This window comes from Alligator mississippiensis, chromosome 13 (assembly GCF_030867095.1).
Source record: "Alligator mississippiensis isolate rAllMis1 chromosome 13, rAllMis1, whole genome shotgun sequence".
NCBI lineage: Eukaryota > Metazoa > Chordata > Crocodylia > Alligatoridae > Alligator > Alligator mississippiensis.
In genome coordinates this window covers 945,583-967,883 of record NC_081836.1, presented here as the reverse complement: position 1 = coordinate 967,883, position 22,301 = coordinate 945,583, and the positions used below count along the sequence as shown (strand labels likewise).

General features: G+C 53.2%; 2 non-coding genes and 1 pseudogene across 2 annotated transcripts; all 3 read left to right on the top strand.

Annotated features, from left to right (window-relative positions):
* The first annotated feature begins 14,427 nt into the window (after positions 1 to 14,427).
* Positions 14,428 to 21,740, top strand: LOC132244673 (pre-rRNA-processing protein TSR1 homolog; annotated as a pseudogene).
* Positions 19,455 to 19,542, top strand: LOC132244706 (small nucleolar RNA SNORD91 family). Its single transcript, XR_009456443.1, has one exon. It is a non-coding gene; the product is annotated as a small nucleolar RNA SNORD91 family (small nucleolar RNA).
* On the top strand, positions 19,884 to 19,976 carry LOC132244707 (small nucleolar RNA SNORD91 family). Its single transcript, XR_009456444.1, has one exon. It is a non-coding gene; the product is annotated as a small nucleolar RNA SNORD91 family (small nucleolar RNA).
* Positions 21,741 to 22,301: the final 561 nt, after the last annotated feature.

Here is a 22,301-nt window from a genome sequence, read left to right as displayed (position 1 = left end):
TGCCCTCAAGTCCCAGGTAAACATGGTAACAATGCGTGTCAAGCCCAGTTTAGCCCGGAACATATTGCTTCAGATTTTATGAGGGGAAATACAGCGGCCAGTCATGTGGATTGTAACAAAACATCCAGAACTTATCACTTTGAGCTTTGCTTTTTAAACACACCAAAGCTGAGAGGTTTGTAGCACAGGGCACTTCTTTCCACTTGTCCAAGGGTGAACTTCCCTACCTGTGGAGCAAGAGGCAGCCCATCTATGTATGCCTGTATTTGCTTGAGGGTGGGTGAGAAACCAAGGAGGCTGCAGGGCAGCTCCATGACCCAGGCCCATGCACTACTCCAGTGGTAGCCACAGTGCATGTAGGCTCCCTTCAGGCAGGCTCATCACTGTTTCACAGAGTTGTGACTGGTTGGAGAAATACCTGAGTGCACCCTTCACTTGCTGTAGGCAGCCTGCATTGTTTCTACTGCCTGAAGCACAGCTATGGATGTGGCTGTGGCAAGGCAAGGCAAGGCAGAACAGCACTGGGAAAGCTAGGAGCCAGCACTCCTTCCACAGGCAGTTGCACCAGTGGTAGCAACAGCAGAAGCTACAAACTCCAGGTGCTTTTAAAGCCTGGACCTGGCCACGTGGAAGTGATTATGCCTGTACTGACATGCTGTCCAGCAGAGAGAGTGCATGCAGTGCGTGGAGAGGTCTGTGGCCACAGAGAGGTCAGAGGAGGCAGATGAGGCCTCGCAGTGCCCCAAGAAAGCATCTGCAAGGTGAGGAGTGGTGTATGGGTGACACCAGGGCAGCCACTGACAGGGGGTTTCCACCAGAGACAGCTGGGCCAGGCTGGGCTCTGCTGGCACAGGCACCTGGGCAGGTAGCACGGAGCTATGCTGTTGGCTGCAATCTGCACCAGAGCAGACTGGCAAGTCTCAAGGGGAGGGGGTCGGGGGAATAACACTGGGCTAAGTGCAGCTCGGTGTTCTCTGCACGAGGGCAGCTACGCCAGGGGCTGACGCGGAGGAATGTTGGGAGCAGGCAGAAAGCTGGCAGTGACCCTCCTCCTGCTGCTGCCCCACTGCTGTGCCAATGTGCATCAGTGACGTAGCTTACCATGAGCCATAGGTGTATGACTAAATGTGATGTGCCCAAAGCCCCATGTGATAGTACCTCCCTGGAGGCAGGGAAACTTCATCTTCCAGATGCTGTAACTTGAGAAGAGGGAATGGTAGGACAATTTATTAACATTAAATTCAAATTAAATGTTAAATTTAGCAAGTTTAAAATTACAGTAATAATAGATACAGCAATCTGCAACAGACACTACACATAGCATGGCACAACTTTTCTTTTGTTCAGGCTAAAGGATTGATTCTGCCTGGTGGAAACAATGGTAGGCTTTTATCCATCTGTGTGGACTATCCACTAGAAAAAGAGTACATTTAGCCTAGAGACGGAGATATTCATCTGAGCTGAACTCACCTATGCACACTGAATTGTGCCTTCTTCCATCTCGCACAAGCCTACTACAGTCACAGAATCAGACGCTGGATAGGATCTCAATCAAATCGAACCTCTGGCATGGATTCTCTGTTTCTACATATGGTCCCAGAGAGATGCTGGTCCAGAATCTTCCCAAAACCTCTAGTGAAGGGAACTCCACACCTTCCCAGGCAGCTTGTTGACTGGCGTGAACATTTCCAGTCACAAGGATTTGTGAATATGTAACTGATAAAACCCCTATGGCTTTATGCAGCATACAATATCTGCTCAGCACTGGGATTTTATGCAACGTCAGCACTTGAATTTAAAGAGTCTCTAAGCTGGCTCTTCAAGCCTCTAACTTGGGTCGCAGGTTTGTTATATTTTCTGTTAAGGTTCTTTGTGAATCAAATCCCAAGGGTAAGTGTCAAAGTCTGGCAAAGAAAGGCACCCGCTTTCCTGCAACCAGCTGTGATCGGTATTTAGTATCACATACCGAACAGCGAGACAAAAGGCAAAGATAAACTCATGACCAATTAATCCAGGCAGATGAAATCACCCTCCCAAGGCAACAGAGAAGTGCAACATCCAATGTCTCAACCCTCAGCCGCACCGGGCACCCTACTGACCACTCCTCTGCAACAGGGTGGTATTGCTTCAGATGGCTCCTGCACAGTGGGGGATCCACCACTCATTTACCCCTCTCATCGCCTGAGTTGTGCTGCACTGAACCAACCCTCTTCTCCTCCAGGGAAGGTACATGGTCTTCCCCACAAGTGAGACAGGTTTTCTGCTGTTTTCCTCCTCTGTTCACTGGAACTGCACTGCTCTGTCTGCCCACTGGTCCTTGAATCACAACAGAACAGACAGGGTTTGTAGGCGTTCCACTGCAGCTTAGCTTCAAACAGTATGAGTAAATGCAATGGCTTGATGTCTGGGTTGTAGGTACCTGGCCTCAGCCCACTACATTTGAACTTTATCTTTCTCTAGTTCCAGCTTTTGCATCTCCAGCTACTGTACTCTGGGTTGTGACCTCTGCGTGGCTTCTGACCACGCATCAAGGTCCTCTGCTCTAACCACTATCTAAGTTATCCTGATCATTTGTGATCCTAGTAATATATAAATAATCATTAATAGGAATTAATTGCATGTGTACGGAAGCCTGGCTGGCTGGGTGTGCTCATTATGCTTTAGCTTTACCTGCTAGGCTTTCTGTAGCAGATTAATTAAATGACAGACTCTTGGGTATATTTCATAATAAAATTCCCTTTTATAAACAGTTACTAAATGATGAAAAGATGTAGGCATGTTATGGATGCAACTGGCATATCATATAGGTGTTGATAAGCGCATCCACAGAACATAGTTCTTATACATGCTGATAAGAAGTCCTGGAGGGTACAGCAGTTTCCCCAAAGAAAACTTCCCATTTGTTCCAGAAGAAACAGGGAGAAGTCTTAAAAATGGTGTAAAATGCATCTAATTTGGTGCATCCTTTATTCCATGTATTTAAACAAGGTCCACGGCTCCCCAGTGCTGCACACAGCCATATGATCACTATGACACGTTCTCCCTCTCAGCCAGGGGAGCGGGATGGCGTTGGATCAGGGAAGATGCAGTTTCATTGGAGATGTTGACCTAAAGAAAACAATGGGGGCGTTATCTCTTCCAATTCCAGGGAAACACGCTCAGTAGGATTATAGATTAGTAGTTCTGCATGTTGGTGTAGTGAAAAATTCCCATATAGGGTATAAGCTTGCAAAGAAGATATCAGATTTACCCAAAGAACCTTGTCTGCATATAGGGTAGAACTGTTTCCTCTGTGTGTCTAACTGGCAGGTTTTTAGCTGCATAAGTGCCAAGAATGCCACTCTCAAACAAGTAGTGATCCTATTTCCCCAACAGTGTGGATGTGTAAGTGCATGCCCATAAGCTGAACATGCATGTGTAGTGGTGTCTGAGGTCCAAAAAGCAGGTGACTGGAACTCTGCAACTGGGGGAGAAGGTCCCTCTCAGATTTCACCTCAATACTGGGGCATTCGTCTCTCTGACTTTCTAGCTACCAAACCACAGGTCACGTCTTACCTGTATCATTTTCCAGCTCTCCTTTGGAAGCTGGACTCCTAGGCAGTCAAGAGAGAGAGAGATGGGGCCAGGAGGCAGCAAGCAAGCCAGAAGTTGTTGGGCTCCCACACCGGATGGTGTGGGACAAGATAAGTACTGTCTAGGAACGTGTCAGATCCTGGGTCCCAGTCTGAACCTTGTGCCTTCTGGGACAGTAGTCAATCTCTATAATTAGCCTTGTGCATGCAAGATGGGGGCCAAAAATGGTCAGGCAGGAGGCAAGAAAACTGCCACTTAGGCAAAGTGCAATTGAAGTCCACCCTTGGTGGCCTTCCCATAATCACTGCTTCCCTCTCCACGTGTGTGCCATGAGATGGGCTAGAGTCAGAGAGGGTCTAGGAGTAGGCAATGAAGATGATAAAGGGTTTGGAAGCAAGTCATACGAGAAGAGGCTAAAGGAGCTAGGCATGTTCAGCTTGCAGAAAAGGCACTTAAGAAGGGACATGATAGCAGTCTTCAAATGCTTGATGAGTTACCATAAAGAAAAAGGAAAGCACGTTTTCTGTCTTGCTGCAGAGAGGAGGACACAGACCAATGGCTTGATGTTGCAGCAAAGTAAGTTTAGGTTGGATAACAGGAACAACTTCTTAACCGTTAGAACAGTTAGGCAGTGAAACAGTCTGCTTAGGTAAGCTGTGGACACTCCATCACTGGAGGTTTTCAAGAAGAGGCTGGGCAGCCACTGGTAAGGCATGACATAGGTGTTGCTATGCCTATGTTCTACTATAGACTTTGCTGGTTGCTGCATGAGGCTGGGCGGGAATTCTGCCCCCTTTCCCCACTTACCACCTTGCTGCTGCATGAATCAGGGCTCTGGGTTTTTTTAAGCCTTTCTCAAAAGCATTGGGTGTTGGCTGCAGGCAAGGCTGGGGATTTTGACTGGAGTGAGCCAGTATTCCTGCTGGGCCTGAAAGCTGGAGGTTCCTGGCTAGAAGGCTGTGGGTATTTTGGCAGTCTGTTAAAAAATGTTGCCGACCCCTGTGCTAGATCATTTTTCCTTTAAAGCCAGCCTTTACTGTGTCTACATCCCCAACTCCATGGCAGCAAGTTGTTGCACTCAAAAAGTTAGAGCCATCTCAGAGCTTGAGCATCAAGAGCTAACAAATTTTAAATCAGGGAGAAAGAATCAAGTTCCCTTAGACCAAAAAAAAGTACCTAGTGGAAAAGACAGTGGCAAGATAGCAAACATCTGTGTGTTGGCATGTTAGGCAGTCTGGCCAGGCCAATGGCAATGCTGTTACACATCTGCCTGGTCCAGGTCCTTACTCCATTATTTAGAATCAGGGTAATGCTTTCAGAAGAACCTATTTGACTGAGAAGTCCAAGCTACTTTGCCCCCAGGTTTTCAAGTGGGAAAGCCTCCAAGTGAACTTTTGGTAGTCTACAGAGCACATCCTTTTTCCTCCATCAGGGGCTGGCAACTTTCTGCTACCATGGGCTGGAGCTTACAGCTCTGGCCCCTGCTTCTCTTTTCTATTCCTCCAACTCAAGCTGCCTGGCCTGTGCTTACCCCTCTGTAAACGTCCCCTCTGCAATGAGGGTGAGCACTAGTATGAGAGAACTGGAGGGAGGGCTGCTGAGCTGCAGAGGAGACAAGTGGCTCAGCACAGCTGCTGTGGTTGGGTCAGACCTTCCTGGGCCAGATCATCCCATGAAAAGGTTTGATCTGGCCCAGGGGCCATAGGTTGCTGATCCTTGTCCTTCATCACTACAATCCAGATAAAATGAAGTCCCAATCCAGAGCTCATGGTTCCCATGTAGTCCATCTGGGCTTGGATTGGGAATTTTGGTTTGGGTGCATGATAAACCAAATTTCTAAAAGCAATATATATTGCTTGGGGCTGCAGCTCCCTCCCTCAGGAGTCCTCAGCTGGACAGATCTTTCCTTCTATTGCCTCCAGTTACAGAAGAAGGTGAAAAGAAACTTCATTCATATGCCTGAGAAGCACCAGGCCACTGCTGCTCACACAGGTTGGGCAGGCCTGCTCCAAATGCACTAGTCATACACTCTAGCCTGAACATAGCTGTTGAAAGAAGGGAAGGCCTTTGACATGTATATAGGATCTGCTGACGAGGGCAATCTCCTGGTGTGGTCCTGCTTCATTTGTAATCAATGGCTCATATGCCTGCTGACAGTGAATGGACACTCTGCCCTTCAGGTGCACTGTGGGGTTGTGCAATGTAGAGAGGAGGGTGGAAGATTCCTTTCTGACCTCACAGGTAAGCTGTTTTCTTCCCAGAGCAGAAGCTTTCATTCTCCTTATCCTTATCTGCAGAGCCATAAGCACTAAACCGAACAACAGTAAATGATACTGAAGTACCAGCAATGAAAAGAACATGAGAGACCTGTGTTCCTTTTATGAATATTGTATATGCCAGGTAGTTATTCTGTTGTTAGCTCAAAGGTAGGAAAGCATTCAATCAGTTACTTCTGGTGGAAAGAAGGGAAGAAGAATGGGATTAGCCCCATCACAACCCTAACCCTAACCCCAACCCATTTCCTTTCTTCTGGTCCTGTTCTAGTAAACAAACTCTTCACAGCTATTTGGAACAAGCTGTTCTCTCTCCTTGAACTTTAATACTGGTCACAGGCTCCCAAGGGGATGTTAAAGCAGAGGCCAAAATCCAGCTGGGGCTGCGGAGGTGCTGGTGTTGGAGAACCAGGGCACTGTAACTTGATGACCTAGTTTAACAGCATGAGAGAATCATGGGACTCTGTCCTGCCCAAGCAGGAGCTGTCACTTGGGAAGGCTGCCCATGGAAAGGTCAAAAGGTACAGCTTGCCTTGGCACTATAGCAAGTGGCAATAACATTGTAAAGCCCTGGTGTCTGTAAGATTCCATGCAGTAATTTTCCACAAGGAAACACGATGCAAAATATTTCATTCTTTATCTTGCTCCTGTAACTCCTGCCACTTAATCAAGCTGCCTTTCCCCTTCTTCCAATCCTAGGGTGCAACATGAGCAAAGAAACTCATCCACCTTTCAGACATGCAGTACAGAGAGTGTGCTTTTCTTTCTTTTGCCAGGCTGCAGAAAGGAAGGCCCTGGCCTGGCACCACTCCGACACTCAGGCAGGGAGGGTCTCAGGGGGCCAGGAGCAGACAGCTATTTCATCCATTTATGAGCCACTTCAGGGGACCCTTTTCCCCACTCTGAGTTCCCTATGTGCTGCCAGTGTAAGCATGGACCTGGTGCCTTAGACCTGTAGTTTCTCTTTGCCACCCTTCTTTTTGGTACTTATACTATGTCCATTCTGTGGGCTGAGGGAGAGCCCTGGGGCACAAGCAGATATACGAGGCAGTGGCGGGGGCCAAGCTCAATGCGAGCAAGAGCACCTGCCTTGCTGTGGGCGAGCTCAGGGACCTGGAGTCCCTGAGGGTCTCTGTCCCCCACGAGGGGGTCAGAATCCTCGGGATAGATTTCGAGCCTGAGCTGACGGGCAGGACAGCATGGGAAGTGACAGAGGCAAAGGTAAAGCAGAGACTGGGGCTGTGGCACATGCACTCCCTTTCCATGCGGGGGGGGGGGGGGGGGGGGGGCGGTGTTGTTACCAGTGCTTCTGTACACTGCACTGGCCTTCCCTCCTTCCGAGCTTGTTGCCCACAGGACCCAGAGGGCCGTGTGCATTTTCTTCTGGGGCTCCAGATGGGAAAAGGCCACCAGGAAGACTTTGTACAAGGACAAGAGGGCTGGGGGCAGGGGCATGCCAGACATCCTCCTGTTCCTGTGGGCTAAGTATATGAGCCAGATCTGCAAGCTGGAGACAGGCACAGAATCCAAAACCGCCTGCCTGGTGAGATATGTTGCAGGGCACATCCTGAGACACTGGGGGGTGTTCACCTCGACCAACCACAGACCGTGGATCATGGGCGCACTGTGGTTCTACGAGATCCTAAACCAATGCCACAGCTTGTATGGCCTGCAGAGCGCAGGCCCCACCACCATGAGCAACCACAAGAAGATCCAGGAGATGGCGAGGCTGAGAGACATTACGTCACCCGTGGATCTGCTCCTGGGCAATGTGTGCCAGGCTATGTGGGAGCGCATCGACCACAAGGACCTGTGCAAAGATCACAGGGATCTGAACTGGCTAATAGCCCACCGAGCCCTGCCATTGGGGGCCCGGAGACATAGAGAGGGTCAGCTGGGGAGACCCAGCTGCCCATGGCACAACTGCCACGGAGCCACCAAGATGATCGACCACCTCTTCTGGCTCTGCACCTGTGCCAAGGAGGTATGGAAAAGGGTGAAGCAGCTCTGTGAAGTGGTGACCGGCATCAACCGGCTAACCAGAGAAGCAGCGCTGTACGAGCACCTCACCAAACACCAAGGGAACCCGTCGGCCCGTTTCGACCAGTTTGCGCCCTGCGTCAGGAGCGCCCTGCGGAAGGCCAGGAACCTCCTGTTGTACGGGCACATGGACGTAGAGGTAGTGCGCTGTCTGAAAATGGTGCTGAATGAACTCCAGACCTACTACCAGGCTGGGCCTAGCTTTTAAAGGCTGGTGCAGATGGGGCCTGTCCCCTGTGGCCTCAGGGGACTGGCTACCCTGATTGTCCCGCTAGGACCAGTTGGACCCAAGGCAGTAATCTGGGCTTGCTGCAGGGATGAATTGCCCTGATCCTCTGATGGAGACAGGCCAGACCCAGGTCCTTGCCTGGCCTCATTATACTCTCCCCACCTCCTGCCCAACTAGGTCCACTCCCTGCCTAGCAGTTATTTTTGCATCCAAACCCATCCTATTCCCTAGGCTGTACATCATTTCTGCCCCTTCCTCAGCCTCCATATTCATGTTGCTTCCAGTCCACCCTTTGTTCTTTCTGGGGTCTTCACTCTCTTCCCCCAGGCCACAGGGGCAGCTGCTGCAGTGTCCCCTTTTTTTCTCTCCACAGACTTAGTGCTGGTTGTGGTGGGGGAACTACAGGACAGCTGCATCCTTTCTGCTCTCCCCTTACTGCCAATGACCTGCCCATGATGTCGGGTTGCAGAAGCGGGCACTGCCTGACTCTTGCAGCAGACCTACTTGGCTGCACTACCCCAATTGGTTACCCACAGGAGGGGCTAAAACCCAGCATGGCCAGACTGGCCCCAGCCCTGACTGAGATTCCCATTGCCAGCAAGGAATAAGGAAGAGTCAATAACACTGCTGTTTTTTCTATGGTAGTAAGATCTAGGGACTCTGTCAAGCATCAGGCCTCTGTTGTGCTGGGCATTGAAGTGACTCATAACAGTGTGTTAATCCTTCATTAATGTTGTAGCATGTGGAGACTAGTGTCTAATTTCTCAGCCATCCTTTGCAATCTTGGATACTTAAAATGAGCCACATAAATCCATATGCAGGCAACTAAATAAACGGTCAGATTTCCAGAGACACCATGCACTTCCAACTGCCAGTGAAATCAGTGGGGCCCCACTAAACCTAAATATGGCTGGCAGCAGGTGCATTTATCAAAGCAGCTGCTTTTCTTATCAGTCTGTGCAATCAATCAGAGAGACAGAGAAGCTATTTCTTCTTGTCAGTGAGTCCAAGGGCCTGGAATCTGCTCTCTGGAACAGGGTGTATTGAGTTCAGAGGGACTGCAATGGAGGCACCAAGTGCAAACTGAACATTATCTGGACTGAGCACAGCAAAACACTCCCAGAGAACACTGTCCTAGTTAGATAGCCACAAAGCAGAAGGCAAAGAGATCCCTTGTTTCTGCAGAGGGAATTTGGTTCAGGATGTCCTGTGACTGCTCACATCACACGAGTGATAAGCATAATCCCTCACCAACCACTAGAGATAACATGCCCCTTGTAAAAAGACCCTGCGATAAGGACAGCTTTGCCCAACAGCCCACACGATGACCTGCATCAACAAACATACCACAAAAGAAAAATTTCCAGATCAAGACATTGTTCATCAGCCAATAGGGTTTATTAATAACCCGTTGCATGTGCTCTTCACAGACATCACTAGGCCAGGGTATTGGCTTGTAACATGGCCCTTTTGTCACAGCGATTCTGAACAGCTAAGCTGTAATAATGTGGTAGAGTTCAGATTACTGATTTGGTTTGTCCCTGGTAAAGAGGAGTTATGAGCAAAGAGCTCAGATTTTTGCTCACATGAGTTTCTACACTGTACCCAATGACCATGGTATCAGGATACTTCCTCTTACACTATATTGCCATCACATGTATGGCAGTAGGACGAAGTGGCCCCATAGAGCTAGTTGCTGTAGAAGCCTATAGTGAGAGCACAGGAGTTCAACAGACTGGACAGACAAAGAGAATAACATTCTCTCTACAGAGGAAAACCTGAGGCACAGATCCAATAAAGGGGAATAGAGGTGTCTAAGTTCAAACGTCCAAACCTCACCCCACCCAGAAGACACCTAACCATAGGGGCATGTGCACTCACTAGGTGCCACATGGCTTAACCTTAAAGTTCCCCAGGCACCTGAAATCCTGCCTTTGAACAGGCCCAGAGCTACCCCAGCTCAGCACCTAGCTCACACCTAAGGCAGCCAGGATCCAGGGATTGGGTGTTTTGTGCCTGTGTCCTCTGAGGGACCAAGCACCTAGACACGCAAATAAGCTTCACACCCAGCACTGGGCCAGGCTTCCCACAAAAGGCAGTTGACAGTGGAGGCTTTCCTTTAGGATGTGACACAGCCCACTTCCATGCGATAACCTGGTGATTGGCAAGAACTGGGAGGCATAGGTTCAAGTTCCTCAGCCTGAGGGAGGTGGTTAAATCTACATCTCCCACCTCCAAGCAGAATGCCCAAGCCATCAGGCTATAGACCAATGGTGCTCAACCTCCAGGCCACAGGGGACTCCCCATGGGTCCAGAGATTTGGTGGCAGGGTAATGGTGCTAGCATTAGTTGTTCCCAGAGCCACAACAATTAATGCTGACCCTGCTCTCCCATCAACAATTTTCTGGACCCATAGGGAGAGCCAGATGACATAGCCCTGTATCCCAGGCTGCAGTTAGGTCTATTGCACAGGACCAGTCTGCGACCAGATCTGCTACATGGGGCTGGACCACGTGCCAGATCACACCTGAAGACTAACCCCATGTTCTCACTCCACACCAGCTTGTGGACTGGCCCCATTCCCCTCATCTTGCCCACGGGGCCAGAAGGTGGAGCACCGCTGCTATAGACTGTTCCACTTAAGGACACTTCCAACCATTCTGCTGATGCCGTTCTGTTGCCCAGAAAAAGATCCAGGATCGTCATATCCAAGAGAAACAGAGCAAGTAAGCATGGCTCTAGCCTAGTGATCGAGGCACTCACCTGGAAGGGGACGGCCTGGGTTCCAGCTCCTGTATTCAGGACTCTCTCCGTTACATCAAATGGTCATTTGATGAAATGCAAGAAACAGTACTGAGAGCAGGGACAAGAGCCAAGATCTCTATCACCTGTGCTGTCTTTTTTTTTCTCTTTGACCCATGTATTATTTTATGCAGTCAAACAGCTTCAGCAAAAATGGTGGTCAATACCCCTCTTCTGAATAATTTATGGCTCAGTGCCAAGTTACTCTTAGGAGGTGGGAGAACTGTGTTTGAAGCCCATCAAACTCAGGGAATTAAACCATGGTCTCCCATTTCCTGGGTGCACACTCTGAGTACCAGACCCATAGATAGGCACCTATTTTCAAACAAGAGTTCTAGGTGTGGATCCCAAGGCAAAGAGAAGGGTTTAACTGGGACAACAGACCAGATTTCAGATGCTGCCCTGCTATGGCCTGTTCCTTGTTCAGACAGCTGGTAGTTCTGGGTCCCAGTCCGAGACATCTAACTTTTCTCATGTATTGGGATCTGGATTCCACTTGGAGACCAAGTATCTAAGTCCCCTGTTGAATTAGGTGGCATTTCCAGGGGAGCCCATGCCAGAGCCAAGCCTTGAACTCAGCTGAGCACATTAACGTAGGACTATGTGACTGCAGCTGCACAAAGGTAGAACTCTTCTCTCATGCTCTCCCTGGTTCTTAGTTCTTAGACTCAAGGACCCCACTACCTACCCACACTGCTGACAAGGTGGTCATTCCCCTGCAGCTAGGTCCACCTCAGTCCTGCAGGTTGCTTGCAGGTCTCTTACTGAGAGAGAGACAGCCTGATTGCCCACTGCCCTCATAAACTGGGCCTCCTAAACACCCCTGCCCCCTGTGTGGGGCCAGACCCTCTTTCTCCTCTCCCTTCCTGACCAGGGGATTTCATTGCTCTTGGAAAAGGTGAAAAAAATGCCTGTGAAGGGGGTTCTCCTGAAACCTGGCCCTCTCGGCAGCATCTCCACTGAAATCTTGGAGTTAACGGCAGGAGTTAAAGGCTACACTCTTGATCCATACAGAGTGCAGACATGCAAGGGCACCAGTAGTCTCCCCACCACATCATGCAGCCAGGCAAATTGGAGGATCCCTCCTGAGCATTCCCAATCTGTACCTGGCCCCTGACCAGGCAAAGGAGCAGTAGGACCCAGGCCCACTAATGATGATCTGGGAGCAGGTGAGGGTGCACTGCCCCTGCTTCCAGGCAGGCTGAGGTCTACCCAGAAAGAAGCCTGTTTCAGCTTCTTTCCTGATAGCCTTGAAGCAGCAGCCTGTGCATGTATACATGCACACACATGCACAGGGTCAGGAAGCCCTATGCTAGGCAAGGAAATTGTGGTAGCACACTCTCTGCTGAGGAGCTGTTGACTCAGGAGAGGGCAATGGGAATCAGCCCCAGCCATTGAACCATGTCACAAGCTCCCATCCTAGTTTCATAGTAGCTCGGGTCAGGAGGGATCTGGACAGATCATCTAGCCTGACCCCCTTCCACAGGCAGGAATGAATGCTGGGATCACAAGACCCCAGACAGGTGATCATCTAACCTCTTTTTGAATCTATCCAAGGTAGGGGTGAGGACCACTTCCCTAGGAAATTGGTTCCAGATTCTGGCCACCCTAACTGTAAAATATTGCCTCCTGATCTCTAACCAAACCTGTTCTCCATCAGCTGATTACCATTGTTCCCTGTCATCCCAGGTGGTGCTGGGTAGAATAGAGCTTTTCCTATTTGCTTATGATCTCTCCTGATGAGTTTGTAGGCAGCCACCAGGTCCTCCCTCAGCCTCCTCTTGCCGAGGCTGAACAGGTTCAGGTCCCTCAGTCTCTCCTCGAAGGGCCTGTCCTGCTGCCCTCTCATCAAATGGGTGGCCCTCCTCTGAACCCTCTCCAGGCTGGCCACATCCTTTTTAAAGTGCGGTGCCCAGTACTGGACACAGTACTCCAATTGTGGCCTGACCAAAGTTGCACAGAGAGGAAGTATCACCTCTCTGGACCGGCTTGAGATGCACCTTTGGATGCACGACAAGGTATGGCTGGCCTTGCTGGCTGTGGTCTGGCATTGGCGGCTCATGTTCACCTTGGAGCCGATAATGACTCCAAGATCCCTTTCCGCCTCTGTGCTTTCAAGAGGGGAACTCCCCAGCCTGTATGTATGCTGTGAAGTCCTTCTCCCCAGGTGCAGCACCCTGCATTTGTCTACGTTGAACCCCATCCTATTCTCGCCTGCCCACTTTTGTAGTCTGTCTAAATCTAGTTGTAGCCTCTCTCTCCCTTCAAGTGTGCCCACCTCGCTCCACATCTTAGTGTCATCACAATGTGCTTTCAACGCCCTCATCCAAGTCACTGATGAAGATGTTTAACAGTGCAGACCCGAGGACTGAGCCCTGGGGTACCCCACTGCTCACATCTTGCCAGGTTGAGTGCAACCCGTCCACCACCACTCTCTGCGTGCGCCCCATCAGCCAGTTTTTTACCCATCCAACTGTGTAGGCGTCAATTCCACAGTTGCTTAATTTATTAATGAGAATGGGATTTATTAATGAGATGTCCAACAGCAGTGTTCTTCCAGTTGCAGGACCCCTAGGAATAGGCTCCAGGCTCAGCAGAGGGAGGCTGCTGCATCCTCACCTCTGAATGCTCTATCAAGGGCAGGTGAACTGAGGACAGCCCCCCTAGCCCTGGTCACTAACTCCCTTGGCCAGGCCAGGCCATTTTTAGAACCATTGATATCCTAAACCTGGTGGCCTTCTACGACCAGGTCACAAAACTTGGACGCAGGTGTCGTGGTGGACGTAGTTTTCCTGGACTTTAGGAAGGCTTTTGACACTGTCTCTCACCCCATTCTCATTAAGAAATTAGGTGACTGTGGTGTCGATGCCTACACAGATGGGTCACAAATTGGCTGGAGAGTCCCTGTTCCCCCCGAGCACTACCGGGAGTAACGAGGAATAATGGCCATAAGTTGACCGAGAGTAGATTCAGGCTAGCGCTACTTCACAGTCAGGGCGGCTAGGATCTGGAACCAACTTCCAAGGGAAGTGGTGTTCACTTCTACCCTGGGGGTCTTCAAAAGGAGGCTGGATAATCACCTAGCTGGGGTCATTTGACCCCAGCATCCTTTCCTGCCCATGGCAGGGGGGTCGGATTTGATGTTCTGCTCAAGTCCCCTCTGACCCTACCTACTATGAAACTATGAAACTAAAAAGCATGAAACACCAGCTGCAGACCTGCCTGTCACTTGCTCTGCTGTTCCCAGCTGATAGCTAGGCTGTGCTTTTCAGCTGTGAAAAGTAGGGGCTCTGCCCTAGCACTGGGGCACCCAGCCCCATGCGAGTCCAGCTGATCATGGCTGTGATGGCTGGGGAAGGCATTTTATGATCATTCACTGGCTGCCACCTGCTGGTGCGTGGATGAATGTCTCACTGCCATCTAATAATAAGCTGAGGCACTAATGCAGTTAGCCCCTCTGGGACAGGAAGTAACTGAGGATGGGGAGCAGGGGTGGGAGGAGGGGAGATGCCTGCTGGGTACTCTGCCAATGTCAGTTTATTAGTCAAGGAGAAAGGACAGATTACAAAGCGATGCGGTTTAACTGGTGTTATGAGGCAAATGCTTTTCTTCAACCTCAGTCTCCAGAAAGCAGCAGAGATTTTTATGGGATAATTTATTTCCCTCCCTGGAAATCTTGGCTCAGCCCAGCTGCTGCAGCACCTGGTTTGTGAGACTCCCCCAGTTCCCCTGATGCCACAGCTAGATAAGAAGATGCACATGGAAGTTACATGGTCTCCCCCAAGCAGACACCTGACCCCACAGTTCCTCCTGCTTCCCACAGGACTTTGCATGGGCTGCAAGACGCAGCAGCCCCAGCATATGGAAATGAACCTGACCAGGTCACTCTAAAGCGGGCAGTTGCTCTTCTAGAGCACAAAAGCCCACGCAGGCTCGCCCTGCCTGGAGCTACTATGCCTCGCTCTTCCTGAGGCCCTGGTGGTCCCAGTTCCAGAAGGTGCCCTGTTCACACCTCCAGTGGCAACCTCTGTCAACCAGGGAACATCATTGGACAAGGGTCCCAAGATCCCTGCCCTGCCCCTTGCTCAGGCAGCCCCTGCACCCCATGCCCTTCTCAGCAGCCTCTGGGGCAGGTACCCTCCTGCCAGTGCCTTTGCTCTGGGGTGGAGCAGAGCACCCGTGTCCATGGCCCAGCCACAATTCTCAGCTTCTGGGGCTCTGCCCTTACATGAGCTGGCCCATATGAGTCTCAGGGATGGCAGCTCGTCAAAGAAACCCGGCTGGAGGCTGAAGATGTTCCCTGACACGTTGCTGGCAGAGAGGAGACAAAAGCTTGGTGAGTGGCAACTTGCCTGATACGCAAATGCCCGGGCGAGCTGGGCTCCCTGCAGGGGCAGCCTGTGCAACATGGGCCTTGAGTGGGCACTGCCTGGCTCAGAAGCAGCAGGTCCAAACCCACTGCAAAACCAGGTGCCTCCCACACTACCTAATGTGGGTCCCCAGAGCGGTGGGACAGGAGTTGCAGCCCACGGCAGCCAGTGCCACCATCCAGCCCTGCACGCAGCTGGCACAGGCCCGGGGACCAGGCTCTATGCTGGCAGCACAGGGAGGCAGAAGGGCCCTGGGCAGTTCTGAACTTGGGGCAGGCATCCTGCCAGGCTGCAGTGTCCCTGGCAGCTCCTTGCCAAGGCTCCTGCCGGCAGGTGGGAACCTCCCCGCTCCTTACAGTGCCTAAGGGTGGTGAGTGCAGGCAGACGCCAGCGCTGAGGCAGCCAGCGCGGTTATTGGAGAGATGTCTAGAAATGAGCGGTGCGGGGGGGAAGGTCTGCGCGAGCGCCGAGACAGCTGCCTGTCCCTCCCGCCTCCCCAAGCACACCTGGGGGACAGCTCCGGGGAGCGCTCCAGGGCGGGATGGGAGGCTCGTGTTCCCATTGGGCGCCATGAGCCGTGAGACGATTGGGTGGTGTGGCGGCTTGGGCGGGGTCACAGCCACTCCGCCCTTCTTCCCTCTGATTGGCCTGTGCCGGATGAGGCGGGACCAGGAGCCCGGCTTCCTTGTTCACATTCTGATTGGCTGCCAGGAATGGTGGGTGTGTGCAGGCTTCTGTGTGCCCATTGGTTCGACTCCGATCCGCACCGGCCCCGCTCAGCGGTTTGTCTGTCGGCGCGGCGCTGAGCGGAGCGGAGCTCACGTCCCTGCTGGGCCGGACCGGCGGGCGGTCCCGGAGAGCCGCGGCAAGCTGGTCTGGCGACCACGGCGGGTCGTGCGGGAGCCTGCGTCCCCGGGGCGCGGGGCCTGTGGGGCTCTTCTGAGGTGCGTGTTGCAGCGTGAAGCTCTGCTCTGTCCCAGCGCCCCTTTTCTCTGCTCCGCCTGCCGCCCGGGGAGCCGCCCTGTCTCCTCGGCGTCATGGGGGTGATCTACGGGGCGCACGTGGGCCCCAAGCAGCACCATTTGCTTGGCGGGTGACGCTGGAACCGCTGTAGAGAGCACCTTGCAAAGCACCAACTTTCCCTTGTTTAAAGAGAGAGAAAAAAGGAAAGAAAAGAAAACCAGTTCTTGTTCCTGAAGCACCGCTGGACACCGATTCTAGGGGAGAGTTTGGGATCTTTGGTGTAAAATAGTATACAATTGAGAACAGAGAGCTGAAGTGACGGTGTTGTTCATTGCGTACTGACTTCGGGAAACTTACATTGTACAGCGATGTATCCAGTAAGGCTCTGTGTGTGTATACCGACATGCAGGTAGCGTGCATTTGTGTGTAATACACTCCATCATTAGCACAGTGGTGTCTCTTTCTCTGTCCATGGCGATACTGATACAGCTGTTCAACTCATCCGTGCGTATCGCCGCGTACTCGTGTCTGCAGTTAGGTCATAGAAATAGTTATCGTGGGCATCCAGGGTCCGGCTCAGTGCTGCCCTCCCGTGGTGCGCTCCGAGCACTGCAGCCCCGAGGAGCGGCGCTGAGGTGGGGAGACGAGCCCGCTGCTCGGTGCTGCCCTCCTGTGGTGCTGTGGGCCGCGAGTGAGGGGCGCCACTGGAAAACATGGGGGCTGAAGCATAGAAGAGCACTCCTGGCTTCTCCAGAGCACAGGCTTTGAGACCAGACGTGCGAGTGTTTGCTGCTGAGCACTGCAACGCAGACGTCTGCTACTGGTGAGCAAGGAACAAACCCCCATGAGAACTCTGGGTGGAGCGCAGCATCTGTCTTGGGTGCGGTGACATGGGGTTGCTGAGGTTGGAGGTGGCTGTGGGGTGATCTTGTCTTTGCTATGAGCTGGTCTGCTGCTGGAGTGGGCTGGGCTCACACGGGGGGGCGGCATCCCGGCTTCCTCCTGCCTTCCAGGATGAGCCTGGAAACTGCTGTCCAGATGGAGGAGGACGTGAAGGTCTTGATGAAGGCGGATCCCAGCAGGCAAGAGCTGTTGCAGTCAGAGGTGGTTGCGGACCCCATGGAGAGGGAGCAGACCTGGCCTACTGAGGAGGAGCTGAAGGAGGCAGAGGGTCAGTAGCAGTAGTCCTTCCTGGGCTTTCCTGCAGGCTCTTGGGGGTGCGCTTGTTTTCTCTGAGATGCTTGGGTCGGGGGGAGTTACTAGTCCCGATGGAAATCATTTGGCTTAGAAACCCGACTCCTCTTCCCAGCCACGTCTTCTGGCTTTTGGATTGCCTGGCTTACTGCATTTGCCTCTGGGCTCAGGCTGGCTGGACAGCTGGACTCAGGCCATGGTGGTGTAGTAGCTGAAATGTATGTGCAGTGGCTGAGTCAGGAAGGGGAGCTTTCTGCGTGTTCCTCGGGTGCGTGCGGTTCTCCTGCACTCTGGCATCATGGTTCATGTTCCCTGAGTCCCATGGAAGCGCAGGCTCTGTTTACTGGCTCTCCTGTGTAGTGAAAGGCACCTGTGAATCCTTTCACATACTTAAAGCCACGTCCTCTTCGTGTAGCTGCCCTAATGCGTAAAGGGAAGAGAGCAACGGCAGCCTAGGGCTGGCTTGGCTCTTCTGGTGCAAGGGGAAGGAGAACCCTGAACAGTGCTAACGGGGCTGGTAATCTGGCAGAGGCTGTGAAGGAGAGAAGGAAGACGGTGAAGGTCCCCAAGGGAATGTCGAAGTACCAGGCTGCCTGGATTGTGGATGACGAAGAAGATGGCAGTGAGGAAGATGAAGATGGTGACAGCATTGAGGAGGATGACTTGATGGAGGAAGAGGCTTTTCAGGTAAGCGATGTAGGTGATGTTGCACCTGGTGTCTGAGCGCTGTGGTACTTGTCCCAAAGCACACCTGTATTCTGACAGGAAGAGGGAGGGCAGACTGAGAGCCACCCAGGTTCCCAGTCTCCAAGGGGTAAAAGGAGTTTAATCCCCGTTGCTTTCCTGCTCTCCCCTGAGCTCTGTCTGGGGCTCCCCTTGGCACTGTGATAGGCCGGCAGCCCCTGCAGAGCTGCGCAGATAGCATCTGCAGGTGTACACTGCCAGTGGTTCCTGCACGCCATGTGCCGATTGTGCTGCCCCTTGTCAGGATGGGGAGAGCAGTGAGGAGGAGGAGGAGCCCGTGGAGGACGAGTGCGAGACCATGACTCTGCCAGAGTCTGCCCGTGACGACCAGTATGACGAGAGGGTGGAGGAGGATGAGCAGGTGCTGGAGAAGTACAGGCAGGAGCGAACAGATGAAATGTTCCCAGACGAGGTGGACACGCCCCGCAACATGCTTGCCAGAGTCCGGTAAGTAGCCCCTTCCTGGAGAGGAGGAGGCAGGCAGCCCTTGTGGGGAACACGCTTACTGGATGCCACAAGAATTGAGAGGCTTCGGCTGCTCAGCAGATCTTCTGCCCGCAGCTTCCAGAAGTACAGGGGGCTCAAGAGCTTCTGGACCTCACCATGGGATCCCAAAGAAAACCTCCCCAGGGATTACGCCAGGATCTTCCAGTTCCAGGACTTCTCCTGAACCAGGAAGCATGTCTTCCGGCAGTTGGAGAAGGAAGAGATCGATGGAGCTGCGGTATCTGCCTTTCCCTTACCCACCTATTCCCTGCCCTGCTGTGGGTTGTGGGCAGTGGGGTTTGGCAGTGAAATGGCAGCTGTTCTAGTCCCTGGCCCTGGATAAAGCCTGGCTTGTGCTGTTTTCTTGGCCCTAGTGCTCCTGCTTTCCCCCTTGCCGGACAGGCATCTCCACTGATTCCTCCCTCTCTTGACAGGTTGGCTGGTACGTGACACTTCACATCTCCAGTGTTCCTGTGTCTGTAATGGAGAGTTTCAGGCAGGGGAAGCCATTGGTCCTATTCTCACTGCTTCCCCACGAGCAGAAGGTGAACAGATGTAGTACACTGGTGACCTGCAGTCACACGGGAGAGCAGGAAAGCTGCTGTTGGCAGGAGGGTGATGGTTTTCCCACGTGGTTGGCACAGGCCTGGCCTTCTGGATGCCCTGGACTAAGGGTCTCTGCTTTTACTGGATGTCAGGATGTGGTTGCATAGGGCTGAAACTTCCCTGCACTACTTGGGTTTGAGCAGGTCCTGCCCTGGGGGTTGGAGTAGAGCAGGGTGGAGTTGCCAATGATGGGTCACGCCAGCATGTCTGAACCTGGCTGATATCTTCTGATGCCCTTTATGGCTCTGAGGCTTCTACCGCAGGGAAGTGGAGGCTCATGGGAAGGACCCAGGGTGGGGAAGTGTTGGGTGACCAGCACTGGGGCTTTGGCTTTGTGGGGAGACCTCAGCTGCGATGTCCGTGGTTTCAGGCTTTGACGTTAGTTTGGCTCGGCCTCTCTCTGCAGATGTCCGTGTTGCACTTCCTGGTGAGACGGCACCCAGGCAACGTGGAGCCAGTGAAGGCCAAGGAGGAGCTGATCTTCCACTGTGGGTTCAGGCGCTTCCGGGCCTCGGCCCTGTACTCCCAGCACACCTCAGGTGGGCAGGGTCTGCAGCCACGTGGAGCACAGGAGAGCTGCATGTAGGGGGTGGGTGGGGGCTTCCAGGAAGCCTGTGATGTCATGGCCATGATGTCTGAACGTGGCTGAGGGACTCTGTGAACATGTACCCATTTGGCGCTGAGGCTTCCAGGAGGGCATGGGTCCCGGTGCCGCAGGGGATGTGTGCGTTGGGTCATGTGCAGATGCCTAGGGCCCTGAGGAACATCAGCAGCCGGGCCGGGCCCTGCCCCAGTGTTTACATGGGTGATCTCTGTGCCTTCCTTGTCCAAGGTGGGGGGAGAATGGGACTTGAGGAGAACCCTTGCTCCCTGCAGCTGGAGGGTGCTCCCAGAGCTGAGCCTGACCGGGGTGGGTGGGTCCAGAGCTGCCTGGCTCTGGGTGGGCCCGGGAGCTGCCCAGTGTGTTGCCGGCTAGCGACTGAGTGTCACTTGCCCTTTCTGCGTTCTAGCTGACAAGCACAAAGCAGAGCGCTTCCTGAGGCCTGACGCTGCCCTGGTGGTGACAGTTTATGCTCCCATCACCTTCCCACCCGCCTTGGTGCTGCTGTTCAAGCAGAGGAGCAATGGTACGTGAGTGTGTGCTGGGTAGGGACCCTGAATGGGACGTGAGTGCCTGTTCCTGCAGTCAGGTGTCTGGTGCTTGAGGGGCAGAGCTGACGCAGGGTCCTGCTGTCTGGATGGATGGAGCCAGGGCCCAGTTCTGGCATTGCTGTAGGTCCTCCCTGCACTGCAGCCTCTGTCCAGGAGGGTGAACTCACCTGCTGCCTGGATCAGTGGCCCTAGCGACCCATCCCCTTGGTTGTGGCCCTGGGGTGGGGGTGGGCCGAGCCCCTTGAGTGTTAGATTGTCTAACACCTCTGCCTGGGGCAGGGATGCACGACCTCCTGGCCACAGGCTCTTTGCTGGTGGTGGACCCAGACAGGCTCATCATTAGGAGGCTGGTGCTTAGCGGTCACCCCTTCAAAATTTTCAGCAAGACGGCAGTCGTGCGGTACATGTTCTTTAACAGAGGTACGGTACTCACAGGTGGGGCAGGGCAGTCCATGCGTCTGGGAGCCCTGCAGCTTCCACTGGGAAGTCCAGTTGATGATTGCAGACAGCTGGGCCTCTGAAACCCTGTGCTGCAGGGCTAGAGGTCGGGGTGGTCTGTCCCGCTCATGTTGGCATGTCCCAGGCAGTCCCGTAGTCTCCCCCCACTGCCTGCTGGCAGGCTTTTGCACTTCAAACATGCCCATCCCTGCTGCAGCCATGGTCAGTGTGCAGCGGGAAGCCTGGTGTGCACTCTGTACCCATAGCTGCTGTAGGGCGACAGCTCGAGCTAGCCAGATGGGCAGCATATGCCCGCGGCCTGGCCTGTCTCGCATGCATCTTGTCTTCCATCTACAGGGGATGTGCTGTGGTTTAAGCCTGTTGAGCTGAGAACAAACTGGGGCCGCAGGGGACACATCGAGGAGCCACCAGGTAAAGGAAGCTTGGAGGTGGGTTGCTCTGCTTTCCTTCCGTGGTGTGGGCTGGACCCGCTCACGCCCAGCAAACCCCTCCCTGACCTGGGAGAGCTGCCCACAGCCCTGCTTGCTCCCTTTGCCTAGGGACCCATGGCCACATGAAGTGCCACTTTGATGGACAGCTGAAGTCCCAGGACACGGTGCTGATGAACCTGTACAAACGCGTCTTTCCCAAGTGGACGTATGACCCGTATGTGCCAGAGCCGGTGGCGTGGGTGAGAAACGAGCAGCCTGCCCCCGTGCCAGAGGTGGACACGGAGTAGCTCTTCGGAACCCGCGTCCAGGATTCCCGAGGAGTCTCCTGGGTGCAGGCGTGTGTTAGCGTAGTGCCTTCCCACGCTGCTGCAGCCTCCGTTGTATCTATTTCAGTGGCAAATATACGGTGCAGCCTACAGAGGTCCTAGTGCTTGGCTTATTTTGGGGAGGTGACTGTTGTGTTCTCAGGTGTGGCAGCTTCTGGACTTTGCAGGCTGTGCTTGCTCTCTCCTTGGGAAGTTTGAAACCCCACAGATTGCACCAGGACACCTGTGCGTCCTCCTGTTTTCTTGATATGTTAGGAAGGAGCCCCAGCTGGCTGTATCCGGCCGGAGCCCAGGCTCTCATTGTAGGGGAGCTGGCTGGTCTCCAAGCTCTGTGGGCATGGGCTGTGCACGGGCCTGGCTGCCAGAGCTCTCTGGCTCCGTCCCCGGCTTTGGCCTACTTTGGACGGACAGGGCAGAGCAGGGCTGCGGCATTACAGGTTGTGCACGCCCTGCAGGGAAGAGCTCCCCCTGCTTCCTCAAAAGCCAGGCCCTTTTGTGCTGAGTGGCCTCTGGTTTACGAGTAGCTGGAGCTTCCCTGGTACAAACAGCAGCAGCGCAGAGATGCCCTGGCCCTGTGTCCCCTCCCTGGGGTAGGTGGCTCCACAGGCCACTCGTTTCCTGCAGCTTCTTTGCCCCAAGCTCCGATGAGCCAG